We start from the raw sequence: 12401 nt of genomic DNA, 5'->3' as shown, positions 1-12401 counted from the left end.
GGGCGGGGCATGTCAGATACTAGAGAGCATTTGATTGTCTATGATTGGATGAGAAACTGTAGTGTGAGGTGATGTAAATAAAACCGTTGATCCATTTTGGGCGGAATTGATGAACTGCAAGCTTTACATGTTTATATCAGTTTTATATCTTCTAAATGCTAATTTTTTCATGGTTATGGAGCACACGAGCTGTTAGATATCTTATAGAAAACTAAAAATACTGATACTAACATCTAAAAAACTTAATTTTTATTTCATGGGACCTTTAACATCACCTTTTTGGTACCTTTAGGAGAACATAGAGAATATTAAATATGTAGTTTTATTTTCTGTCAATTTTACGGTATATATTTTTCATAGCATATTAAACTTTATGTAAAAGAATGGGCAACTGGTTGGTCTTAATATATAATAATATATAACCTCAAATATTCTGCCACTGGAAGCTAAATTTGTAGTTATGTATGTAGTCATGTATTGCTTTAATTGAAACGATAAACAATATAAAAGTAATGTTATTTACTTAAAGACATTTTAGGACATTTTATTCATTAAGCATTTTTTTCTTTTTATATTTGCATAGGTTTGTATTAAAAACGTTTTACTAGTTAAGTGTAAAAAAAATCTATTTCATTATATTGAATTTGATAATTGTTGTAAAAATCTGTATTTAATTTTTTTGCCCCAAAATAAAAAATAAATAAATTGAAATAAATAAAACTTATAATTATATTAGAAAACCAAAACACCTAATTCCTAATGTATACCTTTTGATCAATCCTATCCACTTAGAAGTGCAAATCAGTACAGTCAAAAACACTTTTTTCTTTTAGTTTAGGTGTAAATGTTACAAAAACAAACAAATAAACAAACTTGTGTTTGTTCCTATAACAATTATTTGGATGAACTTCTAAGGATCAATCTCAGTTCTATTTTTGTACCCCTACCCCTTCCCCTTCTCTTTGGCCTTTGAAACAGTGTGAAGGGGAAGGGCTTCAAAATTTACTCCTAAGACACGGGACACCACTGCAACACCTGCACATGTCATCACGATCTCTTGCTTCATGTGAAATCAACAATCGCTACTGCTGTAGTTATTCCAGTTGCGTTATTTTTTTCTGTAATTATCTTCAGGAAATTACTGAAGGCAACAATGTTTTTTTATTGTAACGATATAATGCGGCAATAAGCATTTACACATTGGCCATATTCATCAATATAAACACACAAACACAACATTAGCATTATACGAGACACTGTATAAAGGTCATATTCAGCCTCTAGACATTTCTGACAGGATGTTCGAGTGTCAGATGTGAACGTATGTTGTAGGACTACTATAATTTACAGGAGTTATTATAGATTAAAGATAGCCAAAATTAGCTTTTTTTTACTTTTTATTTTTAAACAGTGAACATGAATGCCATTAGGAATGTATTAAAAGATGCTTGTTTGTTGTAAAAATTCTTAATAATGACAAAAATCTTTTCACTTCCACTTGCAGCTATGTTGCCATTGTTCATGGTTTATTCGAGTGTGGTCTTGAAAAATCTCAGTTTCAAGGGCTATCTAGCCCTTCCCTGTAGTCCTACACCTTTAAGATAAAGGGAATTGGGACACCCCTACCCCTTCACATGAACTTGCAAAACGAGGGGGAAGGGTTAAGAGGTAGAGTTGGAATTGGGCCTAATATTCTGGTTGCCTGTGCTTTTGCAAAAAAAAAAAATTAATTAAAATGCGCTGACGAGTTTTCTGTTTTCTCTCATCCAGGTGTCACCCCTACTGATAACCTGCAGCAGCTGGAGGACAAGGGCAGCTCGGACAGCAGCTCAGAGCCTGTCAAAACCTGAACCACAAACAGGTTGGTTACTAAACGCTTTTCCATCCAGTACCAGATGTAAAGAACAACACTATCCAAACTACCGTCAATATACCAACAAACATTTCATTAGGACATCCGCAGTGCTGAAGGCAGAGAGGCTGTTTGCGTTCCCAGGTCCTTTTAGTGTGCTGCGTTTGTTGATGTGTACGTTAGCAGATGTTCCTTCACTGAAAAACAAGAGTTACCTGAGGGAACAGCTTTTAGTACGGGACGAGTTTTCCCCATGTCATTTCCTCTTAAGCTTGTGGGTTGTAGCAGCCGACACTTTCCCTTTGATCATTCGCAACCCTTCAGAAGTGCAGATCGCAGTACAGTCATCTGGGTACAGTCTAGGTGTTCACTAACAAGATGAAAAAATGTATTTGTATGATATTCGAGGTGCCTTTTTTTGTTCGTTAGGTAACACATCTGATGAAAAAGGAAATGAGATATTGCATGCTCAAGTCAAGCCATCTTTGGTGTGACCGTTTTTTTTTGTTTGAGTAAAACCCGAGATGATGATTTTTATTATAGATAGACTTCATATTGAAGGTGTTTTTGCATTACAAAAAACTCCCAATACTATCTCTGCATACAAACTGAAGACTGAAAGCTTTGGCTACTGCTTTATATTTAGTTTATTCAATTTCTATTCAAAATAAAGTCCAGTGGTTTTGGTCATTGCTTCATGTTTTGTTTTATTTTGCTTTTTTTTCTCCATATTTTTTATTTAGATTACCATTAACCACTACAAACATAGTGGCCACTACTCTTTCTGGAGTCTAACATTTAAAATAAATTCACAATAAATCATCATCAAAATTCAATTTAATTCAATTCACCTTTATTTGTATAGCGCTTTTACAATGTAGATTGTGTCAAAGCAGCTTCACATAAAAGATCATAGTAAATTGGAACATTGTAGTTCAGTTTTAGTAGTGTTTAAGTTCAGTTCAGTTCAGTGTGGTTTAATAATCACTACTGAGGGTACTATACACTGGAGAGCAAATCAATTGATGCGTAGCTCTACCAATCCCAAACCATGCAAGCTAGTGGCGACAGAGGAGAGGGAAAAAAACTTTACAAATTGGCAAAAGTGAAGAAAAAAAACCTTGAGAGAAACCAGACTCAGTTGGGCACCACCATTGTAATTTCTCCGTTGGCCAAACGTCTTGTGCAGAACTGTAGTCTCAGTGGTGGAGGCTGGAAGCTGGGCCTCAGCGAAGACTCGTCTGTCTCTCGGACATTATCAGGAAGGCTATTTCAGAGTTTAGGAGCCATAAATGAGAACGCTCGACCTCCTTTACTCGACTTTGCTATTCTAGGTACTACCAGAAGCCCTAACTCTTGAGAATTTAAAGAGCGAGTTGGATTGTAGCAAACAGAAGGTTGGTTAGATAAACAGGAGCTAGATTATTTAAAGCTTTATAGGTAAGAAGCAATATTTTAAATTTATTACGAAATTTAACAGGCAGCCAGTGTAAGGAGAATAAAATTGGGGTGATATGATCATATTTTCTAGACCTGGTAAGAACTCTGGCAGCTGCATTTTGTACTAATTGAAGTTTGTTAATAGAGAGGCTGGGCAGCCAGCAAACAGTGTGTTATAGTAATCCAGCCTAGAAGTCATAAAAGCTTTGACTAGCTTTTCTGCATCTGAGATGGATAGCATACTTCGTAATTTAGGGATATTTCTCAGATGAAAGAAGGCAGTTTTGGTTACATGCGATATATGATTTTCAAAAGTTAAGTTGCTGTCTAATATGACACCCAGATCTTTTATAGTATTCTGTGCACAGAATTTAGGCCCAATAAGTAATAAGTCTGTTTTTTCTGAGTTCAAGAGAAGAAAATTGTTGGTCATCCAGTCTTTAACATCTCTAATACACTCAGTTAGCTTAGACAGTTCAGACATCTCATCAGGTTCAGTTGAAATATGTAATTGAGTATCATCTGCATAGCAGTGAAAGCTGATCCCATGTCTTCTAATAATGTCTCCCAGGGGTAGCATGTAGATTGTAAACAGCAGAGGGCCTAAAACTGATCCTTAAGGCACCCCATACTTTACTGCGTAACGTTTAATGAAGGATGACTTAAATCATTGTAGAGCTTGTCCCTGGACACCTGCAGACTTTAAGCGATTTATAAGTGGTCAATGGTGTCAAATGCCACACTAAGATCGAGTAAAACTAATAGCGAGATGCACCCTTGGTCAGCAGCTAAGAGTAAATCATTGGTTATTTTCACTAATGCGGTTTCTGTACTGTAATGAGCCCTAAAACCTGGCTGAAACACTTCAAAAACTACTTTTTCTAGTATTTTAGACATAAATGGAAGATTTGAAATAGGCCTATAATTGGCTAAGTTGCTGGGGTCTAGTTGCAGTCTGCTTGTAAGAATTTGGAGCATGGCCTAAAGATAAAGAACAGTTGATAACGTTGAGAAGAGGTTCTCCTATAGCAGGTTGGAATTTTTTCAGTAATTTTGTTGGAATTGAATCCAACATACATGAGCTAGTTTAGAGCTATTTATAATTTTATCTAGCTCTTCCTGTTCTATGATTTTGAAGCACTGTAGGTTATTATGATTCAGCGATATGTTTACAGGATCTGGAGTATAAGGCGGTGCAGAAAGTTTAGCATCTCCTATTTTCTGTCTAAAGCCTTCTGTTTTATTACTGAAAAAAATCATGAAGTCATCGCTACTAATTTACGGTGGAACATTTTGTTTCAAAGATGACCAATTATTTGTTAATTTAGAAATGGTTTTAAATAAAAATCTAGGATTGTTATGATCATTTCCTATTAGTTTGCAGAGGTGCTCAGCCCTGGCAGATTTTAGTGCCCTCCTATAGCTGGACATACTGTCTTTGTACGCAATTCTAAAGATCTCTAAATCTCTAAATTTTTCCATTTACGTTCCAGGGCACGGGTTGCTGTTTTGAGAGCGCGAGTATGACTATTATACCATGGTGTAGTTTTATTCTCTCTAGCCTTTTTTAGTTTGATGGGTGCCACAGTATTTAGTGTGCTAGTAAAGATGGCATTCATACTGCTGGTTACTACATCAAGATCATTTGCGTTTGCGGGTGCATTTCGAAATAGAGGAAGATCAGGTAGGTTATTTATAAAGCCATCTTTGGTGGACGGAACAATAGTTCTACTAGGGCGAAATCTCGGAGCGGGTCTGCTAATTTCAGGTAAACACAGCTTATATAGTAAGAGGTTGTGGTCTGTAATCCCATCACTTTGTGGTATAATGTCTACATCAATGACCTCAATGCCATGAGACAGAATCAGATCTAATGTATGCTTTAAGCTGTGGGTTGGACCAACAACATTTTGCTTTATCCCAAGCGAGTGTAGTAAATCCATAAACACGAGCCCTAATGTATCGTTAGCGTCATCTTTGTGGATGTTAAAGCCTCCTACAATTATTTATTTATCAGTTTCGACTAGTAAGTCAGAAATAAAATCTGAAAACTCTTTTAAAAAATTGACATAGGGTCCTGGGGGTCTATATATGGTGATTAAAGCAAGAGATAGTATAGGTTTTTGCATAATATCTGGAAGCTTAAGCGCTAATACTTCAAAGGAGTTAAACATAAGTTCGTTTCTCTGATTAACATTAAGAAAATTACTAAAGATTGATGCAACTCCTCCACCATGACCAGTTTGACATTATTTCTGGAGCACACAGTACATTTATTTCTTGATCTAATAAAACGAGGAACAGGCACAGTCGCTATGGGGTTAGCCAGATACATATTACTGATATTCAAGTGGGACAAACAAGAGTCTATGTAGCTATAATGTGAATTTTGTGAATTACCAATACCAAAATACAGATAAACAATTTTGTTTTGTTTCGTTTTGTTTCGTGTTTTGTTTCAGTCCCAATGCAGACTGATGTCTTTGACCATTAGTTTTTAATTTAGTGTTTCATTTTTTTGTTCTGTTTAATTTTCATACAAAACTCTAGATTTATTGCCTGTCTTTGATTTGTTTTTGTGCCATGTTTTGTTTCTGTACAAAATCAGAGTTATGACTTTGGCCCCCTTTTTCTTTTTGAAATCCTGACTAATGTTTTTGGTCATTGCTTCATGTTTAAAAAAAAAAAAAAAAAAATCTTTTTTTGTGTTTGTTTGTTTTCGTTGTGTTCAGAATTGTTTATTTTGGTATAAATGCAGTTGAACATACACTATATACACTTTCATGGCCTCAGGTATATAAAAGCAAACACTTCTATACTGCATCTACAAACGTTTACCATACAACACAATTAGGAACGCATTAAATTCAACTATGCTACCATGATAAATTGCCACTTGTACAATTCATACAATTTAAGTTTGTTCATGAAATCTGTGGTGGGCCCAAGTGGCAGGTCACGTAAAGTCACAAAACGTGGTCAATGCAGACTTAGAAGTTGACAGCTTTCTGTAGAGTCGGTAGCTACAGACCTTAAAACTTCATGTGGCCTTTAGATTAGCTCAATAACAGAGCTTTGTGGAATGGGTTTCGATGGCTAAGCAGCTCTTTTTGGGAACAGGTTAAGGATTGTCCCTTCATGTTCCCTCATAACTGCACACCATTGTACAAAGCAGGGTCCATGAAGATACTGATTGGCCTGCACAAAGTCCTGACCTTAACCAACTGAAAACGTTTGGGATTAATTTAAGCAGAGATTATGAGCCAGGTCTCATCTAACATCAGTGCCTGACCTCACAAATAAGCTTCTAGATGAATGGTCTAAAATTCCAATAAATACACTCCAAAACCTTGTGGAAAGCCTTCCCAGAAAAGTTGAAGTTGTTATAGCGTTAAAGGGTGGGGCAACTCCATATTAAACACTACGGATTAATATTAGGATGTGATTTAAATCCATGTGCATGTTAAAGCAGATGTCCCAAAACCTCTGGCAATATACAGTAGCTTTATCTTTTTAAAAGCTGTTAAGATAAAGTAGTTAAAAAAGACCCTTTGGTCTTTTGTATCTCATTAAAATCAATTTAATTGTTTATTAATTCAAAAGCATGTGCTTTGTGAACTTCCCACTGATAATATTCTGCATGCTCTGTTACTTGGTGATTTGTTGTGTCAAGTTAGCTGTTGTAACATAGTTGATACTTATAATTAAATTGATATGCCTAATATTAACCTTCACACTGTAACACAATATCACAAGGAGAATAAAGTGATCCATTTGGCAGTGTCAACATCAGCAGCCAACATTGGCCATCCTCAGTTCTCTATCAACCCTGTCCTCTTGCTGCTTCTTGAGTAGCACTAACGGGATTATTCCGCCCGCATCCGGGACAGATAAAGAATTAAGAGCATGAGAGCTTAGAGTCTTTGTTGAGGGCACTTTTTAGAGGATGACTCTACTGTGGGCTCCTCAAAATTAGCGTATGGTAAAATTGCAAACACTGTACATGCTCCTTCATTCACAACTGTGTACGCGAACAGAGCCCCCAAGCTTTGAGGTGATGATGAGGCTAGAGGAAGGTCATAAGTGATGAGATTTGTCCCATGAGCTTTAGTGCTGGATAATCTGGGTCATGGCTTTGCACTCGAAGAACCTTTGTCTGGTGTTTCCTTCCATCCATTTACAGCAACTAGATTAACATTGTTTTTATCGGTTGAGGACTGCACCATTTCTAGCCATGTCCTTATTTACACTTGTTTTTATACCCCTGCTTTTGAATGCACAATATAATATAAAGTTATGGTGTGGTACATTTTCAGATTTTTATATTATGTTAAAGATGTTTATAATCCTAATTTATTTTTACTGGAGTTTATGTAGTTCCTTTTTATGCAGTTAGTTTTAAATTAATATTCACTTAAATCCTGTACTAGTTTTTAATATTTATCACAGAAATATTAAGCAGCGCAACAGTTTAAATCATTACTTACTGACTCACACTCTATCATTCAGCTTAGTCCCTGATTTCAGGGCTTGTCACAACGGATTGAACCGCCAATTACTCTAGCATATGTTTTATGCAGTAGATGGCTGCCCATTCAGTTTCAACCCAGCACTGGGAAATGTTTTCGTCATTAATAATAGGAAATATTTTTGTAGAGTAATGATTACTGAAAATTCAGCTTTGTCATCTGGAATAAATAGCATTTTGTGGAAAAATCGTTTGATATTATAATGATGTTGTGTCTTTTAGTTGTGAGGTCTCCCAGAAAAGAGTGTAAACATATTTATTAATTATCTATATTGACATACATGTGTTTCTAAGTTTAATTTAGGCGGATCTTTCTGCTACACTGCTGGTGCTGTGACTGTTGAGCAAGTATAGTTAATCACTTTGCTAATAAACCTGAAGAAAGAGAGAGAAAATATTATAAACCCTCATAAACAGCAGGACAATTCTGATAAACATGATCCACAATTTTTTTCCTCATTTGGCAATTACTGAAATGGCCACCAATAATGTCCACCATCAGCTGCATAACAAATTGAACTGCATAGCAGATTTAGACAGGTGGTGCTGGGGAGGAGGAGGGCTTATAGCACAAACCAAACCTCTTCAGTCTGACAGAAATAACTAAGGTGATCATAGATGTGTTAAATTGGCTGCTGAATTGGCAACAAGGTAGCCAGTTACCAGCATGTAAGAGTTTTATTAAGTGAATTTTCTATTTACTGTATTTCTAACACAATCTCGCATCAACTTTTTAATTTAGTGGCTAATTCATATTTGTATTAGGGCTTCACAATATATTGCAAAGTTATCGTTATCACAACAATAGTAAATGCAACATGTGATGAATTACATTTATTGTATGCATTGGTTGTTTATGTAAATTTGATTAGACAGGGCCTTACAATCTTAATCCCCAGTAGTCCCTGTTTTGCTATTGACCAAAGGTGAACCCAGAGCTGAAAATAAATACTAATGGCAGGAGGCAAAACAAGAGAAGAACATTTTTTTTTAAGACTTAATGTTTGCAGCTCTACACATTTTTTTTTTGTCTGAATTGGAATTAATTAGGTCTGAAAAATATTTTATTTTAATACAATTAAATAAATAAATGATTTAAGATATAGCTAATAACAAGAAGCATTTTTTCAAAGAAAATGTTATATCGTAAGCAATATCAAAATACTCAACAACAATATTGCATATTTTTACACTGTCATGCAGTTCACATTTGTGTGATCTCATTCTTACATTTTAGTATCATTTACTAAATATACAAATACAGTTGGGTTTCGGTCTAGAGAATGGAGGCTTCGTTTTAATAATGTTTTTGTATATATTGTATGAATTCATATTAATTACCCACTTTTCTGTAAAGTTGTTGTGCTTCCTTGTGAGATCAGGCTAATACTTCTAATAAAAAAACTGGTCTAGGGTCCAAAATAAGCACTCACCAAGTGTCAAAAGCTTCACTGTTAGCATGGCCTTTGAAAGTGTTTTAAAGGTCATTTCTACAGGGTGTCCCATAGGGAATGGAGCACATTTAAATGTGCTAAAAGCTACAGTTGCTCTCTAAAAAATACAGTCAAACGTGCTTGTGCTTTCAAAAGCTCACCTGCAGTCTTGCATGAGCACATAGAAGGTCAAACCTGGTTGTGTGCAGTTGTAATTGTGTACTTTTGTAGACCTCTTCAGAAAAGATGAACCGATGCTACCTGTGCCTGCAAGGTAGCCCTCGACAAAAGGCACAGCACGTCCTGTGTTTGGTCTGGATGTCAGAATGATGTCTTTTAATAGTTTCGCTATTTACCTTAGGCTTTATTTTCAGAAACTGTCCTCTATCACAGAGCACCGTTGATTTACAGCAGCGGCATTGAGATCACAAATATCCTTGAAAAGGCTCTGGGACTTCTAGAGCTAGTATCACAAATAAAATTAAACCGTCGAAGACAAATATGTCTTCTGTCTGGATGGTTTGGCAGAGGAAATGTCAGATGGTGCCGGTAAATAGGCTGTGTTGCCAGACACTGCTTTGTGGTACTTGAGGTTTTCCAAATATTGACATTTTTTCCATTTTGGTCCTTCAGTTTTGGGATTTTTGTTTTGTTTTTTGGTTCTCTAAAGTGACTCTTGCTTTTACATTTACTATTATTTTATACTTAACATGGATGGTAGTCTATAGGCTAACCAAGATTAAAAGTAATATGTCTATTCAGATACAGTTAAAGTCAGAATTATTAGCCCCCCTTTGAACTTTTTTTTCTTTTTTAAAAATGTTGTTTAACAGAGCAAGGAAATTTTTACAGTATGTCTGATAATATTTTTTCTTCCAGAGAAAGTCTTATTTGTTTTATTTCGACCTAGGATAAAAGCAGTTTTAATTTTTTTAAAAACCATTTTAAAGTCAAAATTATTAACCCCTTTAAGCTATTTTTTGTTTTGATAGTATACAATAACTTGCTTAATGACCTTAACCTGCCTAGTTAACGTAATTAACCTAGTTAAGCCTTTAAATGTCACTTTAAGATGCATAGAAGTGTCTTGAAAAATATTTTGTCAAATATTGTTTACTGTTATTATGGCAAAGTTATCAGTAATCAGTTATTAGAAATGAGTTATTAAAACTATTACGTTTAGAAATGTGTTGAAGAAATCTTCTCTCAGTTAAACAGAAATTGGGGAAAAAAATAAACAGGGGGGCTAATAATTCAGGGGGGTTATAATTCTGACTTCAACTGTATATGAAAACACTTCTCCGTTAAAAAAGTTGCAGTAATAACATACTAACGTTTGGGTTGGCCTTAACAGATGTAAGTTCAAATTAAAACATTTATATAGGACTGAATATTTGCACCTGGTTTTAGTTTGGTGGGAATAGGGCTTTAAACACCTTACAAAGCTATAGAAGTCTTAGAAAATTTGTGTGATGTTTATCATCTATGATAATTTCAGAAGTTGTTTATGTCGTTCAAACTGACATTGTTTTGCAAGTCAAGTGTAAGCATTCACTTCAGGATAACCAAACTGAAACTAACATTTTTAAAAAGTTTATTTCGAGATAAAGTATGATAAAATTAAGTTAATATATATATTAATATTGGCACATGAACACAATTGTAAATTTTTTGTAGATTTTATACCCCAGTTCAAAAAACAAGTTAATATTGAGGAAGATACTTTGTTTATATATTAGTGATAGTAATAATAATAATAATAATAATAATAGATAATAATCATAGATAAAAATGTCTTATTCAAAGCAGGACTGCAGTCTTTGGCTCTATTTTATCGATCTAAGCTTGATGTCTAAAGCAGATGGCGCAAAAGCAAAAAATGCGCCAGCATATAGTCTAAAAGGGTTGTGCTTATTTTCTTAATGAGTTATGATTGTCTTTTGAGCATGACGTGACTTAAACCAATCAGAGACTCATCTCCCATTCTCTTTAAGATTCAGTTGCCTTGTGACATGGTGCTTTTGCTATTACATGGTAGACTTTGCAAGAGAAAGAACTGAACGCTTCACTAGCAGAAAAAACAGTTAACGAAGGCGTGAGCACAAGCTGGCCTCTTACTTGCGACCCTGTATTAAAGAAATTGTGTGGGACGCACTCTATTGAAGACATTCTTTATATAGTCTTATTTCGTAATTTTGTTTAAGTGCAAAGATTTGTTTTAAAACTCTTTCTAAATTCAGTTATAATTTCCAAACACACGTCCTATTCTTATGTCTCATATGGTGATGCATACGTTTCCAAAAACCAACCGGAGGACAAATCTAAACAATTTTTTAAAACAAATATAAATATGCATAAAATAAATAATACTACCAAAAATAAAATGCAAATTGCCATGAATAAAGGGACTACAACAGTGCTGGATTCCTTCAAAGTCCCCCGAGATGAAGAAGGTATGGGAGCAGCTAGTTATTTTTATATTTATATAGACAAATTATAGTAATATTTTAACATTATAATGCTTTAATCTTTTCATATTTAAAGATATTTGTGTATTGCTCATCCCTAATTGTGAATTAAGCTATGTTTATGCACGTTTTGGACTTGCATTGATGCATAATTAATATTAACTTTAAGTATTAAAAATTCTGCGACATTGACTTAAGATATTTTTAGGTACAACAATACGCCTTAACACACCGCCTTTTCAGACCAGCACACCCATGAGTTCACAAAGGGGTGCAAATACATTTGCTATTTAAACAATGTGGCGCAAAACATGAAAATGACACCTGCGCTATTCTGAAAAATGTATTGCGCCTTGTCTAGGGCCGTATTGCATTGGGTGTATGATAGGGCCCTTTGTTTAAATGAATTAGAAACACAAAAAACAATCTGCTGCCATTTATTTTAGATATTTATCCATGACAGACAACAACAGCACAAAAACCCACTCAGCAAAATATTTTTAAAATTGTCCTCATTGAAAAATCACAAAATAGAGACATACTTTTTTTGTAGGTAAGTGCAGAACAGACAGAGCTTTGTGTTGAAACTAGCCTCGTAGCTACTGTATGTGATATTATGTAACAATGGCTCGGGCACATCTGCTCCTTCTGGATGAGTGACAGGAGAGAAGAGCCAATCA

General features: G+C 34.9%; 1 protein-coding gene across 9 annotated transcripts in view; it reads left to right on the top strand.

Annotated features, from left to right (window-relative positions):
- Window positions 1–12401, top strand: part of fam110b (family with sequence similarity 110 member B) — a 108021-nt gene that overhangs the window by 84338 nt on the left and 11282 nt on the right. For all 9 annotated transcript variants that reach the window (XM_073920660.1, NM_001025174.1, XM_017358945.4 and 6 more), the window contains 1 exon segment: window positions 1771–1861. The gene's annotated coding sequence lies outside the window, so the exon portion shown is untranslated.

Source organism: Danio rerio, chromosome 2 (genome assembly GCF_049306965.1).
Source record: "Danio rerio strain Tuebingen ecotype United States chromosome 2, GRCz12tu, whole genome shotgun sequence".
Taxonomy (NCBI): Eukaryota; Metazoa; Chordata; class Actinopteri; order Cypriniformes; family Danionidae; genus Danio; species Danio rerio.
The sequence above is the reverse complement of the archived record's forward strand: the minus strand, read 5'-3'. Positions and strand labels throughout refer to the sequence as shown.